We start from the raw sequence: 19,968 nt of genomic DNA, 5'->3' as shown, positions 1-19,968 counted from the left end.
GTGAACATGGAGCCACGCAGCGTCTGAGACATGGCTTCCGGGGATGAGGCTCCGGAGGGAATGGCGGGATGTGTGGGGCTTCGGACATCCTGCTGCTTTCTTCCTTTTCCTCGTTTATTTGCTTTGTGAATCCTCACGGGAGGGTATCTTCTCCCGTGGCTGTTCGGAGGGAGGGAGGGAGGAATACGGAGGAATGAGAGAGAAGCACATCCACTGGGGGCCTCGCCCAGGCGCCCACAAACGGCAACTGGGGATCGAACCCGAGACCCGTCCGTGCGCAGCGGACGCTCTGAAGACCATACGACAGACGGCAGGCTGTGACGATGTGGTTAAAAAAAATTAAAAAATCTCATCCAAGCACCTGGAAGCCGTCGCTGAGCCAGCAGCACAGGCGGCCTCGGCCTTGGGTGCTCCAGTTTATAGCGGAATTATTGGCCTGGAGGGACAGCGGTCCCCACGCAGCGTTCTCCTTCCTTCCCCAGAACTTCATCTTCCCCATTAGCCAGCCTCTCTGACGGCGCCTCGTTAGTCCCGCCCGGACCCAGGCAGGCTAAGCTCTGGCCAACGGCGGTGACAGCCCCCGGGGCCCTGGGAGGGTGCGAGGGGCGCCGCCGGGCCGGAATGGCTCCCGAGAGCTCAGAGGGCCTGCTTCCCAGCCAGGAAACAAGGCCGTCCGCCCCGTGGTCAGCCCAAAGGTCAGCTCCATGCCGCCCGACATCCGCTCCAGGTCAGCAGCAGCAGCAGCAGAGGGATGGAGAAGGGCCTCCCCCAGGGGCTCCTCAGCGCACAGGAGCCGAGGCCCAGCCGCCCTGCGCTCAGGGGCGGGGAGGAAGGGCAGGGGCGGGGAGCGGAAATGGCACTTTCGGAAAGGGAGCCAAGGCCCAGCCGGCAGCTCCGTGGCCGGAGCGTTCTCCCGATGCACCGAGGCTGCAGGTCTGACCGGTCAGGACAGACAGGAGTCCATCAGTGAGCGCATGCGTAACCAGAACAGCAAATGGACGCTTCCCTCCCCCTCCCTCCTTCTCCCCCCTCCCCTGCAGACCCATCAGTAAGTGAAAGGGAGCTGAAGCACCGTCCTGGTGGACAAACCACACAGAGAGGCTCCCGGACGAGGGCCACGGCGTGGACACTGTGCTGAGGACAGAGGGAAGCGGGGGCAGGACAGGGAGGGGGCAGGACAGGGAGGGGGCAGGACAGGGAGGGGGGCAGGACAGGGAGGGGGGCAGGACAGGGGCGGGTCAGGGCACAGGCCCAGGTTGCATACAGGTGCAGGCTGACTATGCACTGTCTGCGGGCAGGGATCGGACTCCGTTCTAAAGGAGTCACACACCCCCAGTTCACACACCCTCTGTGACCCGCCCTGTCCTGTGACCCCCAGTCCCTCACGGACACCCCCAAGGCTGACCCAGCGAGAGCCAGGAACACGCCCCAGTTCCCGCACGGAGGAAAGAGGCACACGGTCGGCCCGCACACTGACCCTCCCTCGGCCACGGTGACACGGGGGTCTCCGGAGACACGGAGCCTTGTCCTTCCGGTCCCTGTTCGTGGAGCTGCTCTGTGCTGAGCTCGGAGATGAACAAGCTGCCACGTGGCACAAAGCAGCGCTAACGATGCATTAAGGCAAACCTCCCTCCCTCCCACCCCCACCGTGAGGAGTGTGCGGTCCCCGCCAGTCGGACTGCAGACGGAGCTGAGCAAATAGAGGGAGGAGACGAGATTATCAGAGGAATGCGCTCGGATTCCTTTTAAAAGCCTCTTTCCCTAAGTGCCTGCGGCGTCCACACCCATCGGCGAGCACCGAGGACTCGGAGGAACACGGAAAAGCAGGGCAGGGACACCGCTCCCGGCCCCACGGCCAGCCGTTCAGTCCCCGCCCATCCGCTCCCCAACAGAACTGACATGACACTGCATCTGCTCCGCAGCTCCCTGCTTTGGAGAAATGTTTAAATTGCTTATGTTCAGCCCCTTTAGCAAGTTCCAACCAGCCTACTCTGACCCGGGCCTCACGTCAAGGAACCCTCAGCGAGTTAGGAAAGAGGCCCACGGGGGGCGGAGTCGGCACGGAAACCTACACTTCTGCCCGAAAACCGTGCAGGGCGTGTCTTCTACAAGACTCCCGGTTCCGGCTTTTCCCCAATCCACACGGCTTTTCCCCAATCCACACGGAGCCCGAACCAGACGCTCAGTCCCCGGTTCCTGAGGTCGGCGCCCGAGGTCGGCCGCGCTGAGCCCGCCCAGGAAGAGCAGGATTGCATCAGGAGGAACAGGATTGCATCATCGGGGGAGGAGGGCCGCGCCTCCCTCCGGGCTGGTGCTTCTGGCCCGTGTCCCCTCTGAGGCTGCAGGCGGCTCCCGCAGAGAGCCCGGCTCTCCGGCCTGCGACGTGAGCCCCCCCCCAGCCTCTGGGCCCCCGCCGCGCACGCCCCGCCCACAGCACCCACCTACACGGTGCCCGGAGCCCTCTGTGCACACAGCACCCTTCCCGGCCCGCGGAATGACCAGAAGGTGCTGCGTGGACGGGTGGGCGGGTGACATGCCTGGAGCGCACCCCACGGCTCCAGGACCGGCCCCTCCCGTCTAATCCGAGCCCACAAGGTGTCTCCCACGTGATCCGTTCCTTCTGCACTAGGAAGCCTGCTCTTCAGACGGCAGGTGCCAAGGCATCTGTGCTTTCTAGGAGGTTCCTTTTCCTGCGTCAGCGATGCCGTGACCATGCTCTCTGTGCTGCAGGGGGCGCACCCTCCCACCCGGGTGCACAGTTAACCATCTGTCCCGCACGCGCTGGGGGCGGACAGACGGGAGCGATCTGGCCCCGAGCGCCATCTGACAGACGGAAACGGAGATGTGGAGATAAAGACGCCGGGCCACGTGACAGCCAGGCATGAAGAGGTCATGCGCCCGCGTGGCTTCCCAACCTTCCCAACCGCCGTCCGCCGTCTAACTGTAAAACACCGCCGATCAGCACGAGCACAGAGCAGCCCACTGCGCTGGCCCCCAGCCCCGGGTCTGCAAAGCCCCTCTGCCCCGGGGCCAGGCCCAGGCAGACAAGCCCAGTCCTCCTCCCTCTGTCTTTCTGTTCTGCTCAGGCCCCCACCAGACCGAGGGGGGCACCGCGCTGGTCACAATGACCCCGACTCAAGCTACTGCTCCAAATGCTCTCCTCCCCGGGAGGCCCTCATGGACGGACCGGGCATCCCTGAGCCCAGTCCATGACAAAAAACTACCGGCCCCCACCGGGTTCTCCAGAACCTTCCAGATCATTCCCATGAGGCCACCTTTCAGAGCAACATTCTATCGTCTACCCATTCGTGTTCCCTGGCCCGACTGGTCATCCCCTCGTTACCCCCTAACAGCAGTGCCCTGCACCCTCCCACCCTGGCACCCTGAGCTAATCCAGCATCAACGGGCTCTGTGACGCCACACCCAAAGGCTGGGAAGGAATGCTAGACTTGGTGATGACGATGGCAGTGGTGCTGATGGTGATAATGGCGAAAGAGGTGACGGTAATGGTGACAGTAGTTGGCGATGGTGATATAATAGTGACCATGATGATGGTAGTGGTGCTGATGGTACTGATGGCGCTGACAGAGATTATGGTAATGGTGACAGTAATTGGTGATGGTGATGGTAATGATAGTGATGATGGTGATGACTGTGATGTAATGATGGTGATGATGGCAATAGAGGTGATGGTAATGGTGATGGTGACAGTAGATGATGGTAATGGTGACAGCAGTTGGGATGGTGACAGCAGTTGGTAATGGAGATGGTGGTGGTGATGGTGATGATGGTGATGACTGTGATGTAATGATGGTGGTGATGATTATGGTTGTTATGGTGATGATGGCAATAGAAGTGATGGTAATGGTGATGGTGACAGTATTTGGGGAGGGTGACAGTAGTTGATGGTAATGGTGACAGCAGTTGGGGATGGTGATGATTGTGATGACTGTGAGTGATGATGGTGGTGATGATTATGGTTGTGAAGGGACGATGGAGATGGTGCTGGTACTGATAGTAACGGTGATGGTGCTGATGAGAATAAGGCTGAAGGTGAGGATGTGGTTGTACGGGGAAGCCAGCAGCTGGCCACAACAAGACACAGGGGTAGGAGCTATGGGCCAGGGAGACTGCTGCTCGGCGTGGGGTCCCTGCAGAGAGAACTGGAAATCTCGGCCTGTGCTCCATCTCCCCTCCCACTCGCACCCACACTGGTGACAACAGCGCCCCAACGCAGAAGCATGCACCCCACAGCAGCTCCGGGGACAGCCGGCCCGGCCTTCCTACTTGTAGGTCAGGCGAGAGCACATCACCAAGACCCTATGCAAGAGCGATAGCAATCCTTCTCCTTCAGAGGACGAAGGAGAAGCCCTCCCCAGAGTGAGCCGGTCACATGCCCACGGCCCGCCTCGGCTTCCGTCTGAGGCCTTCTTCTCCTTCTTTTCCTTTCTGATCCTCAGGGAGGTGTTTTCTCCACTGACTTTTAGAGAGGAAGGGAGAGGAAGAGACGGAGAGAAACATCGATATGAGAGAGACACGTCAACTGGCTGCCTCCCACATGCCCATGCCCTGATCAGGGCCGGGAGCCTGCAGCCGAGGCACGTGCCCGTGACTGGAATCGAACCCAGGACCCTTCAGTCTGCAGGCGGACGCTCTATCCACTGAGCCACACCGGCCAGGGCTGGGCCTTCTTTACTGACTGGGAAGAAGAAAGAGTCCAAGCGGCCGCTGCGTGTCTCCGCCCCTGGTGGCTGAGCCAGGCTGTCCAGGCTGCGCCGGGCATGAGACTGGCACCGCCTGGCTGAGGGTTTGTAAGAAAGCCTGGCTCAGCCACCGCCACCCCCCACCCCCCCCTCCCGCCCCGGCGAGGGGAGAGGAGTCACCAGCCCAGCCCTCGGTCCCGGACGTCCACGCTCACTCTGCCGGAGCGACTGTGCAGCCGCACACGGAAGCACCGAGCGGCACCGAGTGGAAAGGGACGCAGTTAAAGCCCTGGGAGGGACGGAGACTCTCACTTCCCTCCGAACGAACGGAGCGAGGACGGGCGTGGCCGGGAAGGGCGGGAGCTGTGCTCGATTCCATTTTCTGGAAAATGCTCAGGAAGGAAGCCGAACCCTGAGCACTTAGCTGCCCCAGGAAGGGGGGGGGGGGGGGGAGACACGGTGATCTATGGCCGCTGCACGAACCGGAATTCTGCCGGCGCCCCCAGGAGCCCCCACCGCCCAGGCGCCCCGGCACACGGGCACCCAAACCCCACAGACACTTCCCAGGCACTCCGGGGGGAGGGGGGGGTCGGGCCTCCCTAAGCCTGACCTCTCTGTGCACGCCCCGCCCCCATGTTCACGGTCACCGTGGCTTCTTCAAGGACCCCGAGAGGCTGCTCAGAAGACATGAGCCGGGACAACCCAAACAGCAGCTCCCCAAACTCCAAATCGCGCCCCCCCCCACTGGCACCCTCCCAGGAGCCTGGCACACCCACTCAGCCCGCACGCCTGGCGCTGCTGCCGATGAAACACGCGTGCTGGGGGGTGAGCAGGAGGCTGACAGATGACTCTGGGAGGGGGAGGCATGCCGCCAAGCCCGCCCCGCTCCCTCCACTCGCCTGTCTCACCCTGGGGGTCAGCCTGGCCCGTGCTCCTCCCGGCTGTGGGATGCTCTCCCGCCCCAGCTCAGAGGGAGGAGGCCCGGGAGGAGCAGGCACAGAGCCGGGCTCAGAGGAGCAGCGTGAACTGGGGGTGGCGGGCAGAGAGCGAGATGAGAAACACTGACCAACCGCAGCAGCGCAGGGTGCGGAGGCTCTGCTCCGGGAGGGGAGGCGTGGGGAGGGGAGGGGGCTGCGCCACGGAGGGCTGACCCGTTAGACACGGGGAAGAGCACAGACACGGAGACCTCCAGCTGGGAGAGCTGAGAGCCGGCCCTAACAAGCAGGAGATGGTCTGCCCGGAGGACGGGGCTGCGTTGGGTCTGAGCGTTGGGACAGCTCAGCTTGCTCTCCTGGCTCAGCACAGCCCCCCGCAGGGGCACCCCCTTGCTCAGGGGCGCACAGAGCAAGAAGAGGGTCTGGCGGGCGGCAGGGTGCAGAGCGATCAGGGGAGACTTGCGGAGGGGAGCCGGAGCCCCAGAGCCTTCTTCCTGTCTGCGGGAACACGCAGCTCAGTCCACGGAGTAGGCACTTAGCAGTCCTGAGTGTCTCTTAGCCCGAGGCCGGAGACTCCCCCTCCCCCTCACTTCTGGCCAGGAGGCAGGGGGGCTGTGCGGGCAGGGACCCCACCTCAGCTCCCACCACCCCGGCTGCACCTCTGGGTGCAAAAGAAACAACACAGGGAAGGCGCAGCCCTGGGCGAGCAAGTGGGGGGTGAACAGAGCCCCCCCATGACACCTCCGCGGCCCTGGGGGGCGGGGGGGCTGCAGGGGGAGCCCGCTCTGGGGGGCGGCCGTGGGCGCAGGCCTCAGGGCGTCCTTAGGCCTGGAAGAACATGGCAGGGTGGCCTCCGGGAAGGACTCACTGTGCTTTTGGGGCGACTGGAGCAGAATTCCTTAGACGGCTCCTTGCTCCTCGGGGACCCAGCCTCAGCTCCGGCCTCCTGCCTCGAGACTCGCACTGGCGGGGGTTCAACGGGAACCATCTCCCCGCGGGCAGGTGGCACCGAGCGACGGCCAAGGCCGCCCTGCGTCTCGTATACAATTACCCTCTGTCATCCCCTGATCAGAAACCCAACCCCGCGGCCACATGAGAGGCCCGGCTGTGCCTGCTGGTGCACGGGCGTGACACACGAAGGAAGCCCAGGGAGGGAGCGAGGGAGCGGGCGAGGGAGCGGGCAGGCGGGCGGTGCGTCCCGGCGGGGCCAGGACAGCCTCCTTCCCGGCACCGCGGCATCAGGTGCCACCACCCAGCGAACGGCACCTAACCCCCCACCGAGGCCGGGCGGCAACCCGCACCGCGGGGGCAGAATCCCACACACAAGCATGACGGAGGGCTGTCTGGAATGCCAAGTTCACATGCCAGCCTGATCCCAGGCCAGATAGCATTTCCGCAGCCGGGCGGCTGGCGCTCCGGTGCAGAGGGCGCTCTGGGTGTGAGGGGAGCGCCCCGGGTCAGCACCGGTCCGTCCGCTGGCGCCGGGACCTCGGCGCCTTACCGCCAATGAGCGGCAGCCGGGGTCTTGGGGTACGTTTGGGGGAAGGCCACAGGGGTGAGGAGGACACAGACACCCCTCGGAGCGGTGCACGCGGGGCCCTGAAGGCAGTGGGTGTGGCCCTTCACCGGACGGGCTCCAGCAGCCGCAGCTCCAGGCAGATATGCCAGGGTGTGTGCACCGGAGGGAGGGGGAGAGGGAGGGGCAGGAGGGGGGAGTCCACCCCGTCCCTCTGGAGGGCTCACTCTGCACAGCCCGAGGGCCAGCAGGGGTGCTGGGTGAACTCCGAAGGGACCGGCGCCAGCTTTCATTGCTCCCGTCTCCCTCCAGGAGGGACTGCGGGGAAGGATGGACGGGCTGGCTGGTTGGGGCAGACGCTGTTCTTCTGGGGTTTGGACTAATTCTCGCTTCTAAGGTCACAGGAGAGTCCGGGCCCCTAGTTCCTGATGCCACGTCCCCATGACCCTGGTACCTGGACCTCTGTGCCCCATCCCCCTTCCCCCCCAGACGGTGCCCAGCGCCCGGCTCCAGGGCAGCGAGAGGCGAGCCCCGGGCCTTCTCTCTCGGGCACATTATCCAATAAAACCTCAAGAGCTCAGTAATTACAGGCACTTTCAAAAGCGAAACAGAAATAGATCTCAGGCCAAAGTGCTGGTCTGCCAGAGACACGGGGCCGGTTTTAACGGGGAACAGCCCAGCTTCTGGCCTGTCTCCCGGAGAGCCGGGCAGAGTCTACACGTGTGTTCTTACTGAGTCTGGTCATGGGGAGGAGAGGAGGGCTCATACGAACGCCCCTTCTCTGCTGGGATATAAACCACGTCACCAAACAGGCGGCAGCCGGCGTGTGCCGGCCTCAGCGGCTGGAGGAGGTCGCCCACTCTGTGCCCCCCACACGCCATCGCTGAGACCTGAGCTCCCGTCCCCCGTGGAAGCCACACCAGAGGAGCCGACCGACCGGCGTTTTCTGTGCTGGTGGTGAAAGCCTGCAGAGGTCCAGCCCCCCACCACCACCCCCGACACCTGCGGGAGGCCCGGCCGCCGCTCCGTGTGCAGCCGGTGCACCGCGAGGCTGCGCTCCCCGGCGAGAGGCTATTTCGGTGCCGGCCTGGGCAGGGTCCTGAGAGGACGGAGCCGCAGGAGGGAGGACAGCGCTCGCTGCCCTGGCAGAAGGCAGCGCCAGATGGGCCTGCTGGGCCGGGCGGCGCCGTGGTGCTGTGGGCAGGACTCGGAGGGTGCGTGCAGGGCAGCGCGGTGGGCACACTCTGCAGCTCCGTGGTGCCCGGAGCGGGCGGCGAGGCTGAATCTTACATGCAGGCGTGGGGCCAGGGCGCAGGGTCCCGCAGGAGCCCTCAGCCTCCTGCTCACCCGATGGAAGGGAGTAGGGTGGAGGGTGGAGTAGGGTGGAGGGGTGGGTGGGGCAGGGGGGTGTCCACCCTGGCAAACACCCTCCTCTGGGGAACATGCCCAGCCCGATGCCCGGATGCCTGGGCGCCATCGATGGGGACCTGCCCCTGCGGGGAGGCCCCTGCCATGCCGGCTGTCAGATTCCGGGAGGACCGGGCACTTGTTGAATTAAAGGGCTCCTCGCAGCCGCTGCCTCGGCGGGAAGCGCCCCCGCTCGGCCGGCCTTCGTGGCTGGAAAAGGGCCAGCGTCCCCGCTGCTCCAGGCGCCCGACCTGAGATGGGGGGGGGGCGCCCCACCCGCGATAACGGGGAAAAGATTTAAAAGGAACCGATCCCGTTCACGAGGCACCCACTCCGCGCAGGCCGGGCGGGAGCTCTCAGCGCCCTCGGTGCCGGCCCCGCGGCCCGGGGACGGGCTGAGGGACGGGCTGCCCAGCTCCCCCGCAGGCTCGGCCAGGGGGCGGCGGGCGCGGGCGGCGCGGGGGGCACTGCGGGCTCCGGCTCCGGCTCCGGCTCCGGCTCCGCCTGCCGCCCCCTCCGCCCGGGAAGGAGGAAGCGGAGGGCCGGCGCGCCCCCTCCCCGGTCAGGGCTCCAGGCGACCCACGTGAGCCGCCCCCGGGCCGGGCCGCCCCCGGACCCCGCTGTCCGCCCCGCGGCTCCGGGCTCCGCACCGCGCGGGCGGGAGTGCGCCGGCCGGACCGCCCCGCCCCGCCGCTCCGGCCCCCGCCAACGCCCCCCGACACACGGCCCGCCAGCGCCCCCGAAACCTGCGCACACGGACCCACGAGGAATCGCCATTCCGGGCGCACCGCCGGCCTCGGCCACACCACTCCGGCGCCGGAGACACAGGAGCCGCCGACACACACGCACACGCTTACACACACACATGCTTACACACGCACACGCTTACACACACGCTTACACGCGCACACGCAGAGCCCGTGTGTGAGCCGCACCCCCCGCCCCGCAGGCGCTTCCCTACCTGCTCCGGGCAGGACGTCCCCGGCTTCCCGAGCCCGAGTTGGCGCCGCCGCGCGGGGGAAGGCGCCGCCGCCGCCCGGGACGAAGCGCTGAGGCGGGAGGGTGGCTAGGAGCGCGGGCCTCCTCGCGCCCGCAGCCGCCGCGCCGGCCCCGCGCTCATCGCCGTCCGTCCGGGGAAACAAAAGGAAGCCGGCGGCGAGGGAGGGAGCGAGCCGAGCACCCGCCCGTCCGTCCGCCGCCCGCGACGCCGCCGCCCGCCCGCCTGCCACCGGGAAGGAAGGGACGCGAGGGCGGGGCCGAGGGCGGGGGCGGGGCTAACGTGGGGGCGGGCCCGGGGCTTGCTTCCTGCGACCACGCCCCCATGTTTGCCCCGCCCACAGAGTGGCACTGCGGCCGCGGCCCCTGCATAGGCCACGCCCCCATATTAGCCCCGCCCACCGCCTGGCGCTGAGAACCCGCCCGTCTCGGTCACGCCCCCGTGTTAGCCCCGCCCACCGCCCGGCGCAGCGGCCGCGGCCCCGCCCCCTGGCCGCTGGCGCGGGACCCCCGCCCCGGTCCGCGCGGCCCCGGCTCCTGTGGATCGCCCTCCCGGGCGGCGCCCTGGGCCAGCCCAGCCCCAGCCCCAGCCCCCTCCGCGTGGACTGCGGGCCGCGGGGGGGGCCGAGCACCGGTCCCAGCGCCCAGCCCCTGCCTCGGCCGCCGGTGTGGGAGAGGCCGGGAGGCGGCGTCAGGAGGAGCCGCCCGGTCCCCGCCCCCCAGTCCCCGCAGGAAGTGCGGCCTGGGTGGCCCGAAGGGGAAGAGGCCGGTCCAGGCGGCGGCCACCACCTCTGACCCCGCCCGCCCCCTCCCGCCGCCGCGGTCCCAGGCAGACACCGCCGGCCTTCCGCGCCTGCTCCGGAGGGAGCCTGTGCGGTGCGGGGTCTGCCCTGGCTCCGGGGACGGCGCGCGCGCACGCACACACACACACACACACACACACACACACACACCCCGGTGCGCAGGCCCCTGGCCTGGCTCCCCTCCTACGACTGGGGAGGAAGAGGAGGAGGAAGGCGAGGAGGAGGAGGAGGAAGAGCAGGCTTCCTCGAACCCCTCCCTTCCTGGCGGCCCTGGGTCTCAGAGGAAGGGGCTTGGCTACAGCTCAACCCTGGGCACAGGTGGCCTCGGTCCCAGGGAGAGGCGGACCGTGATCCCCAGAGTCCCCCCACCCTGCCCGCACCTGCGGGAGGGCAGCCCCAGCAGCTCCGGATGGAAAATCAGGGCCCGAGAAAAGCAAACGTACCCCCACTCCACACTCCCACCGCCGCCCACCCGGCCACCCGGCGAGGTAACCACAGAAACAGCCAGAAACACGGAGCTGGGCCCTGGCATTAGGCACACAGACTGGCTTCCTGGCGTCTCCAGGGAAAACTCACATACTCCTCCACAAAAACGGGGTGCGGGCTCCCCGGCCAGGAGGCTGCCCCCAAACGGTGGAGGCAGCTCCCAGGGGGGGTGTGGGTCCGAGCCCAGAACCCTGGCTCTTCGGCAGAGGGTAAAACCAAGCCCACCGCGGTGATGCCGCATGGAGCCGGCTCTGGTACCGCTCTCCGCAGAGACCGGGGCCCAGGACAGGGAGGGGGCTCCCTGCAGATCCCCAGGCAGAGCAGTTCCAGGGAGGGGCCCTGGTCAGTGCCCAGACCACGCCCATCGGCCAGGCGGCTGCAGACCTGGGTTGGCAGGGGTCCTCTAGGTCCTGCTGTGGTCACGTGTCTGGCCCCACTGCAGTGCAGCTTGGCGGGTGTGGGGGAGGCACCCCTCAGGTGCTCAGGAACCCCGCATCTTCCAGCTAGAGATCCACTCCCCTCCTTCAGGGCCCCCGAACCTCCACCGGCCCCGGGACCTCCAGCCAGGGAAAAGGGGGGAGCTCAGGCCAGGCTCAGGGTCAGGAGAAGCCGGGCCTGGAGGGACACACATCACCTCTGCCCACATCCACCGAGCAGAGTCAGTCCCGGGGTCCCTGGGTGCCAGGGCTCTGGGAATTGCCAGGCGAAAGCCATCCTTTGGGGAGCGCAGCACGGTGTCCCTCCTTCCACGCTCAGTCACAGGCAGCAGCTGGCCACCCGGAGCTGGGTGATCGTGGTCGCTGACCGCCTGCCAGCTCGGCTCCTGGGAAGAGCTCTGGTCAGGAAAGCCTCCCCGAGCAGGCGGCCGTCTCGCTGGGCCTGGAAAGCAGGGGAGAGGGACGGCCTGGGAGACGCAGGCGAGAGGCAGGGAGGACGGGAGGAGGCTCGGAGAGAGAGCACCGACGCTGACCCAGCCTGTTCCTGGACCCCGCGTCTCCCACGGACCTCCGCGCCTGCCCTCGGGGCTGTCCTCTCCCCAGAATCTGGGCCCTCCCTGCCCCTCGAGGCTCAGCTGAGCTCTCAGCGAGCCCTCTAGCCTCCCAGCTCACCTGGGCTCCTCCCGCCCCTGAATTCCTGAGGAAGGCGTGTCTCCTGTGTCTACAGCATCTTCAGGACCTGGACTGTAATCCCTTACTGAGAGAGGGCGTGTAGTAGTTGCTCAGTAAGTACTTGGACATTTAACAAACTAGGGCCAACAGGAAAGCAAAGTCAGGATAAGGCATTCACTTCCGGGGGCTGTCAGCACAGAGCACCATGGGCAGAGCCGCTCCAACAACAGGCATTTTTGGTCTTAGAGTCCTGGAGGCTGGAAGTCCAGGATCCAGGTGTGGGCAGGGCTGGTTCCTCCTGAGGGCTGTCAGGAAGAGGCTGGCCGGGCCTTCCCCAGCTTCTGTAACCGGGGTGCCGCTCGGCTCGTACACAGCTGTCTCCATCCGCATCTTCACATGGCCTTCGGTCTCTGAGTTCTGGTTCCCCTTCTTACAAGGACACCAGTTGCATGGATTCCAGCCCACCCCTCCCTCCGCGATCTCTTCCTAACATCTGTAAACACCCTATCCTATCCTCTATAATAAAAGCCTAGATGGCCACACCCTCATGCACACCCTCGGTGTCGACCAGGCTGGCAGGGGAGGACCGTTGGGGGCAATCAGGCCGGCATGCAGAAGCGGTTGGGGCAATCAGGTAGGCAGGCAGGTGAGCCGTTAGGAGCCAGCAGTCCTGCATTGTGAGAGGGATGTCTGACTGCCAGTTTAGGTCCTGCAGGATCGAGCCTAAACCAGCAGTCGGACATCCCCCGGGGAGTCCCAGATTGGAGAGGGTGCAGGCTGGGCTGAAGGACACCCTCCCTCCTGTGCACAAATTTCATGCCCCGGGCCTCTAGTTTCCAAATAAGATCACCTTCACAGGTGCCAGAGGTTAGGCCCTCGCCACCCTGACGGAAACAATTTGACACTTGACGAGTGCCGTGCCATGTAAACACTTGTCTCCCGCACGCTGGCTGTGGAAACAGGAAGGTGGGAACCACGGATTGTTCTTAACCATAACAGCACCTGCCCTCGTTTTCTGAGGCACTGTGACCTGTGCCACTTCCCCTGTGCTTGAAAGCATCCCCAGGCGTTACAGACGAGGACCCCTGCGCGTGGAGAAGTGAGGTGTCCCCGTCCCATAGGGATCAGTGACCACAGGTCAGACTCCGCGTCGCTTGGCTGGGCTCACGCAGCTCGGGAAAAGGCAGTACTTAAAAAAAATCCCTGCCAGGGAGGTCTTTCCCATCGGCATGCGTCTCTCACACAAACCCCCGCTCCCAGGCGTTTGAGGAAGTCTGACTCCGCTTTTGACTCTGCCCCCGTTTCATTATTACAGAGGGGACAAGGGTGGCTTCTGGGAACAGAGCAGGCAATTCCCCTTACCTCTGACGGCCCACCCTGCCCGACCCCAGAAGCTCAGAGCAGAGGAGCAGCCACAGAACACGCTGGAAGGAATCACTGGGTCCCACCTGGAGTCGGTACCTGAGTCAGAATCAGGGAAATCGGCCCTGACCAGTTTGGCTCAGTGGATAGAGCATCGGCCTGCAGACTAAAGGGTCCTGGGTTCGATTCCATGGTTTCGAGCTTGATCCCCAGTAGGTGTGCAGGAGGCAGCTGATGGATGTTTCTCTCTCATCAATGTTTCTAGCTCTATCCCTCTCCCTTCCTCTCTGTAAAAAATCAATAAGATATATATATATTTTAAAATAGTAAGTCCAGCACACATAACCATAACAGCATTTCAAATGGGGGGGAAAACACCTATATTTTCTTTTTTTTTTTAATATATTTTATTGATTTTATACAGAGAGGAATGGAGAGAGATAGAGAGTTAGAAACATCGATGAGAGAGAGTCATCGACCAGCTGCCTCTTGCACACCCCCCACTGGGGATATGCCCGCAACCAAGGTACATGCCCTTGACCGGAATCGAACCCGGGACCCTTCAGTCCCCAAGCCGACGCTCTATCCATTGAGCCAAACCGGTCCCGGCAACACCTATATTTTCTAACAGCAGAAAATACACAGTAAGAAGTTGGCATTCTCTTACATTTTCATAAATATCGTGAACGTCTGGCTTGATAGATCTGCGTTTGGTAGTAAAGAATAGGTTGTTAGTGACGGGTTATGCCTGTCGGTGCTTCTGCGTGGAACCTGCCACAGCCATGCGCACACCTGCAACACGCCTGGAACACACCTGGAACATGCCGCCGCGTTTCTGGGAGAGCGAGCATCACACAGCGGCAGCGGCCGGGCCGTCCCCGCATGTTGTGCAGTCGCACCCGGTGGCTCTCCCGCTCCCCGCTTTTGTGCGGTTCATTATGGGTGCTCTTTCCGGGGTGGCCTCGTGCACCCAGGGACCGGAAGTGCGTGATGACTGAAACTCTGCCCTCAGCCAGGGGCCTGCACGCAGCGGCTGAACCGAAAACGGAGCCGGGGTGGGGGGGGTGGGGGGGGTAACGGGGCAGGGGTAGGGGGGACACCGAGGCAGCCAGCCTGCAGGCGGCGGGAGGAGCAGCCCAGCCCGCCCGCTCACCACCTGGGCCGCCCCCTCCCGTGGGCTCCCGGCGCAGGGACACGCTGTGCACTGCCGGCCTCAGGGCCGCCTCCCACCTGCTGGGCCACCGAGCGGGACAGAGGGTCTTTCCCCTCTGAGAGCCGCCGCCGCCAGCAGGACCTGGCACCCAGCTGCCCGTCGGAGGGCGGAGAAAGGAGGCTGTGGTGGGAGGAGCCTCGGTTCCAGCCCCCGCCAGAGCAGCTGGGGGGCAGCGCGGAGAGTGGCGGGCAGGGCAGCTGGCCGGCGGCAGCGCCGGGGCGACGACACTCGACACAGAGGGAGCCTGTTGGCAGCGCATCGAGGCCTCGGGAGACCAGCTGGGCGGTGCCCGCGGGCAGGGGCCTCTCCGAGAGGTGTGTCTGTCTCAGGTCCTCCGCCGTGTCTCAGCCGCCACAGTCGGATCGATGTGCGGGCGATGACGGGCAGAGGAGATGGGACGGTGGGAGTGGGAAGAGGGAACCAGAGGAGGGGGACGGTGGGAAGAGGGACACTGGTGAACACGTCATGGCCCCAGGGACAGGCCTCCTGTCTGGAGGAGGAGGCACAGGGGCAGCAGGGGCTCCGTGGCCTGCCCCGCCCCGCCCCGCCTGGGCCACGGGAATGACCGGCACAGGAGCGTGTCTCTCGCTGCGCGCAGCCCTCGTTTCGCTGCTCCCATTAACTCCGCCGTATTTTTAACATCCTCCGTGCCCTCATTGTCTCCTCGTTTCCATCCTCATTTCACGGCGCCCTGGGACCCAGGACCTACTTTCAGGAAGGTCAGTGCTCGCTCTGGGGCCGCCCCTCCTGACACAGATGCCTCGGCAGCTCCCGCTCCGGCTCCGTGGTGGCGGCTCAGGGCGGGCGGGCGGGCCTGTGCCGGGAGGACACGCTCAGCCATCGGGGAGTCCGGACTGAGTGCGGGCCGGGGTGCGCTTTGGAGGGACCCCGAGCTGCAGGAGGCCCGCCTGGCCGGCCGCTGCGTCTGCCTCCTCTCCCGCCTCGGGGGAGCCAGGCCCAGAGGGGCCGTGCATCAGCAGGCCAGGACTCAGCTAAAACCTGCCCCGCGGCCCCAGAGCCAGGGTCAGGAAGGACGGACGTGGGGCCACACCCTGTGAGCGCACCCCAGCATCCACAGCACACCGAACACCCCCATGGGGTCACTGGGAAACACAGGCTGCGGCTGGCCGAGGGGCCGTGGCCGTGACTCCACAGCACAGCCTTCGCTGGGAAGGCCGCTGTCACGCTGAGAATTTCCTAGAAACACGAGGTGGGGTCACCCATGCCCGTGGATGACCTGGTTCCCAAGACCCTTGTGTGCAAAGGAGAGGCCGCCTGAGTGGGTGCAAACACATGGGGGGGGAGGGGCGCTAGGGGTGCCCGTGCGGGAGGGCACTGGTCTCATCAGGTGGCCCTTGGGCTCGAACGTGGACTCGCTCACCCACAATCTAGCCCTCCAGGCCCCTCGGGGAGCCCCACACGGGGGTGGGGTGGGCATGGGGACTAAGAACTCACAGTCCAAACCTCCGGACTCCCGGGCCCCTGGCTGTCCTTGCCCTCCCCAGCCCATTCTGGGACCTCCCTGGACCTTGTTGCCCACAGCAGCCTCCGGGCCGCAGACCGGGTCCCTGCCTTCTCGCTCGCTCTGTGCGGCTGGCGGCCCGGTCCACAGCCATGAGGGGCCGCGTGCGCAAACCGTGGTGGATCCCCTAGGCCAGGGCCCTGCAAGCCATCAGCCTGGGCATTTTCCCTTTTTCTTTTTAAATACATTTTTATTGACCTCAGAGAGAATGGGAGACGGGGAGAGACAGAAACATCAGTGGTGAGAGAGAATCACGGATCGGCTGCCTCCTGCACGCCCCCCACTGAGGATGGAGCCCACAACCCGGGCCTGTGCCCTGACCGGGAATCGAACAGTGGCCTCCTGATTCCTGGGTTGACGCTCAACCACTGAGCCACACCGGCCAGGCTGGGCCTTTACTTATTGGAGACGTTGCAGAGGCAGGAGGCAGCCATTCCCAGAAGCTCCCCGGGCTCAGGGGTCTGGGGGCAGGACCCCCCTGGGCATGGCCTGGCAGGGAGCGCTGGGCCCCAGCAGATGAGGGCGGGCGAAGGGCCGGCACCCCGCAGCCCTCCGTGTGCCGCCAGCCTCTGCTCAGACGCTGCCTCATCCGCCCCCGCCTGACCCGGAGCGCTCCTCCGCTGCTCCCTCAGACCGGCTCCTGTCACGTGGGCACAGCAGGGGGTGCCCAGCGGAGGACGGCCCCGAGGAGGCCGCCGCCAGCAGCTCCTCAGCGGGAGGGGACCCCCTCTTTCCAGGCTCCCGGCACCCCCTCCTCTGAGCCCAGCTCTCCCTGGAGGTGCTGGCCCAGCTCCGTGCGCCCCATGAGTCCCTTCTTCCCCAAACCTCTGCTCAGCCCTCTGCTCCCCGACCCAGATGTGTTCACGTGTGTGTGTGTGGATATGTGTGTTGGTGGGTGTACATGGGTGAATGTGTGCGTGCATGTGTGTAGATAGATGTGTTGCATGGGTGTGAGTGTGTGTGGATGTGTTTGCATGTGTGTGTATATATACTGTGGTCACCACGCCTGGCGCTGCCCGGGTCCCTGCAGCTGCCTGCCGGCTGGGAAACCCCGTCTGCATGTGAGTCGGGGGCACGTGGCTCCTCCTCAGGGACAGCTCTGTCCTCCTGTAACCCGGGCGCCTCAGGCACCTGCTGCCCTCCCCCCCCCACCCGCTTCCCGCAGGCCCTCCACCGCTCTGTGTCCAGGCACAGGTGCCCGCCCCCACCAGCACTGAGCCTGCCACCCCTGCTTCTGCCCTCTGTGCTGGGGCCCTCGCACCCCGCGCAGGGCAGAGCCCCCAGCAGGCGAAGGCTTCCCAGAGGCAGCCAGTCCCCGTGGCCCCCTTCTGGGGAGCCCCTGGCAGCGCCCTCACCCGGGCCCCTCCAGAGGGTCAGTGTGCACCCTCCCAGGGACACCCACGCGAGGGGAGGACTCGTGGGAGATTCTGCCTGTGACCGCGCTTCCCTGGGTGACCTCCACTGGGCACAATGGGCCGGAAACTCCAATCAAAGCCAATCAGCGGATGGAGGACAACAGGTGGGGCTGCTCCAGCTACCATACCTCGTGATCAGCTCTGACCCTTCAGAGCAGTTACGGTTGACCAGCCCTCCGGATTCCCTGCCCACAGCTCTGTCAGTAAGACAATGATCAGCCGAAACCGGTGTGGTTCAGTGGATAGAGCATTGGACTGCGGACTGAAAGGTCCCAGGTTCAATTCCAGTCAAGGGCATGCACCTTGGTTGAGGGCACATCCCCAATGGGGGATATGCAGGAGGCAGCTGATGGATGTTTCTCTCTCATCGATGTTTCTGACTCTTTCTCCATCTCCCTCTCTGTAAAAAAATCAATAAAATATATTAAAAAATAAAATTATAAAAATAAATATAAAACAATGATCGGCTTCCTGCATCTCCCAGAATTGGAGGCAGGGCCACCCAGAAGCTGTACCACCTTGGACGGGCCCCCCGTTTCTCACGAGCATCTGTGGCTGCTTCAGGGATGGTACTGCGCCTGGGCTGGGCTGCCCTGGCCCCCGGCACCTCTCTCCATGGCTGAGCTGCTGTGCTGGTTTTCCTGAGGCTCCCGCCTGGGGGATATGGGTGTACCCTATCATTTTAATCTTTTTTAAAAATATTTTTTACAGAGAAGAAGGGAGAGGGATAGAGAGCTAGAAACGTCGGTGAGAGAGAAACATCGATCAGCCACCTCCTGCACACCCCCTACTGGGGATGTGCCCGCAACCTAGGTACGTGCCCTTAACCGGCCATCCAACCTGGGACCTTTCAGTCCGCAGGCCAACGCTCTATCCACTGAGCCACACCGGTTTCGGCTCATTTTAATCTTGATAAAAGGGATGGAAAAGCCAGAGAGAGAAGTAGTCCTCCCACTACAGATGGACGACCGCCTGGCCCCCGTTTCCCAAATTAAATCTTTTCTAAAGTCTCCTTTCATCTGTGTGCGGCCTTCCCCAGAGCCCGAACCCTGAACCGCAACCCTGAATCACGTGGGACGTGAAAGGGGTTCCCACAGGGAGACCCTGTGAGTCCCCACCCACCTGGGCCTCGGCCTCCCTGAGCCCAGAGGGAGTGGAACAGAGACTCAGCCCTCTGAGATGCCACAGCGTCCGGAGTCTGTGCTCCTGCGGGCCGGTGGAGGCTCTCGGCCCGGCCCTCGGACACCTCGCCTCCGGCAGCCTCAGGCGCGGCCTCAGGAGCAGCAGCGAAGGTGGGGGGGCCGCCTCGTCACCCGCCCGCCACCCAGGGGACCGCGCGGGGCTGCCCCGAAGCTGCTGGAGGGAACTGTCTTCCTCTGGGCCCGGCCTCCTGTCTGCCCGGACGCTGCAGCTGGGGAGCGGAGCCCGGGGCCCGGAGACCATCGCCCGCCCCCCACCCTTCCGGCGGCCCAGAGGGAGGCCCCCCAAGGCCAGTGTCCAGAGTCACGTCAGACGCTTGGTTCCCTCCATCGCCAGGTTCCAGGGCCCCTCGCAGGCCCCGGGCCAAGGCAGCCCTGGAGGAGCGGCCGGCGGGCAGCGCGGGCCCCGGGCACAGAGGAGGACAAGCAGGACGACGCCAAGGTCAGTGCGCGGCGGGGGCGGAGGGGGCGGCCGGCTCTGCCCGGCTCTGCCGGCTCCACCCGGCACCAGACGGCGGCCTGGGGCAAGGAGGCACTCTTGCCTGAGAAACGGGAGGACAGCCAGCGCGGCCCCACCAGGGTCAGGGTCGGGGTCAGGGACACGGGCAGCCCGCCCAGGGCCACACAGGTGACCACGTGTCCCTGGGGGTGGGGTGGGCAGAGGTGTGCACAGAGCTCAGAGGGCGGCACCGAGCTCCCCGTCGCACGTCCCACGCTGTCGACCCACAGCCGGCCGTCACCCAGCCCCCAGGAGGCCGCCTCCTCCAGGACAGCGGGAGCCGGACAGGGCCAGCCCTGGGCCGGGCCCGTCCCCTCCTCCAGCGCCGCCTGGACCGCACCCGCTGCGGGGGGCTGTGTGGACATCCCCCCGGGGGAGGGCCGCTCCCCCCCCCCCCCCCCCCCCCCCGGCAGCTCAGGTCCCCTCGGGAGGAGACACAGCCCCGCAGGGCGCCGGGTCCATCCGGGGCCAGAGGCGAGGCCGGGGACATTCGCTCAGCTTCCTCCTCGCCCATCAGGGTCCGGCCGGGGCCCCCAGAGGCTCCGCACACACCCCGAGGCCGGGCCGGGGGAGGGGGCCCCAGACCGAGGCCGCAGAGGCACAGACAGTCTGGAACCCTGGCCGCTGCTCGGCCGCGGGGCCGGCGCTGGGGGGCCGGCAGGGAGCCGGGAAGGTCCGAGTCCCCGGGAGTGAGCCGGTGGCTCCGGCCGGGTGTGTGGCTGCAGCGGGCTCTCCCCGCACGCCCAGCTCCAGCACAGCGGCTGGCCGGCCCCGGGCCCAGCTGCTCGGACCCCCTGGAGGGC

The 19,968-nt window shown here is 65.6% G+C and overlaps 1 protein-coding gene across 2 annotated transcripts in view; it reads right to left on the bottom strand.

The window, feature by feature from the left end:
• HPCAL1 (hippocalcin like 1) overlaps positions 1-9,812 on the bottom strand; it is a 50,156-nt gene extending 40,344 nt beyond the window's left edge. For both annotated transcript variants that reach the window (XM_084900114.1, XM_084900115.1), the window contains exon 1: positions 9,523-9,812. The gene's annotated coding sequence lies outside the window, so the exon portion shown is untranslated. The remainder of the gene's footprint in view (positions 1-9,522) is intronic.
• Between the last annotated feature and the right edge of the window lie 10,156 nt (positions 9,813-19,968).

Source organism: Pipistrellus hanaki (assembly GCF_964339955.1).
Source record: "Pipistrellus hanaki genome assembly, chromosome: 12".
Lineage (NCBI taxonomy): Eukaryota > Metazoa > Chordata > Mammalia > Chiroptera > Vespertilionidae > Pipistrellus > Pipistrellus hanaki.
This window is presented reverse-complemented; position numbering and strand designations above follow the sequence as displayed.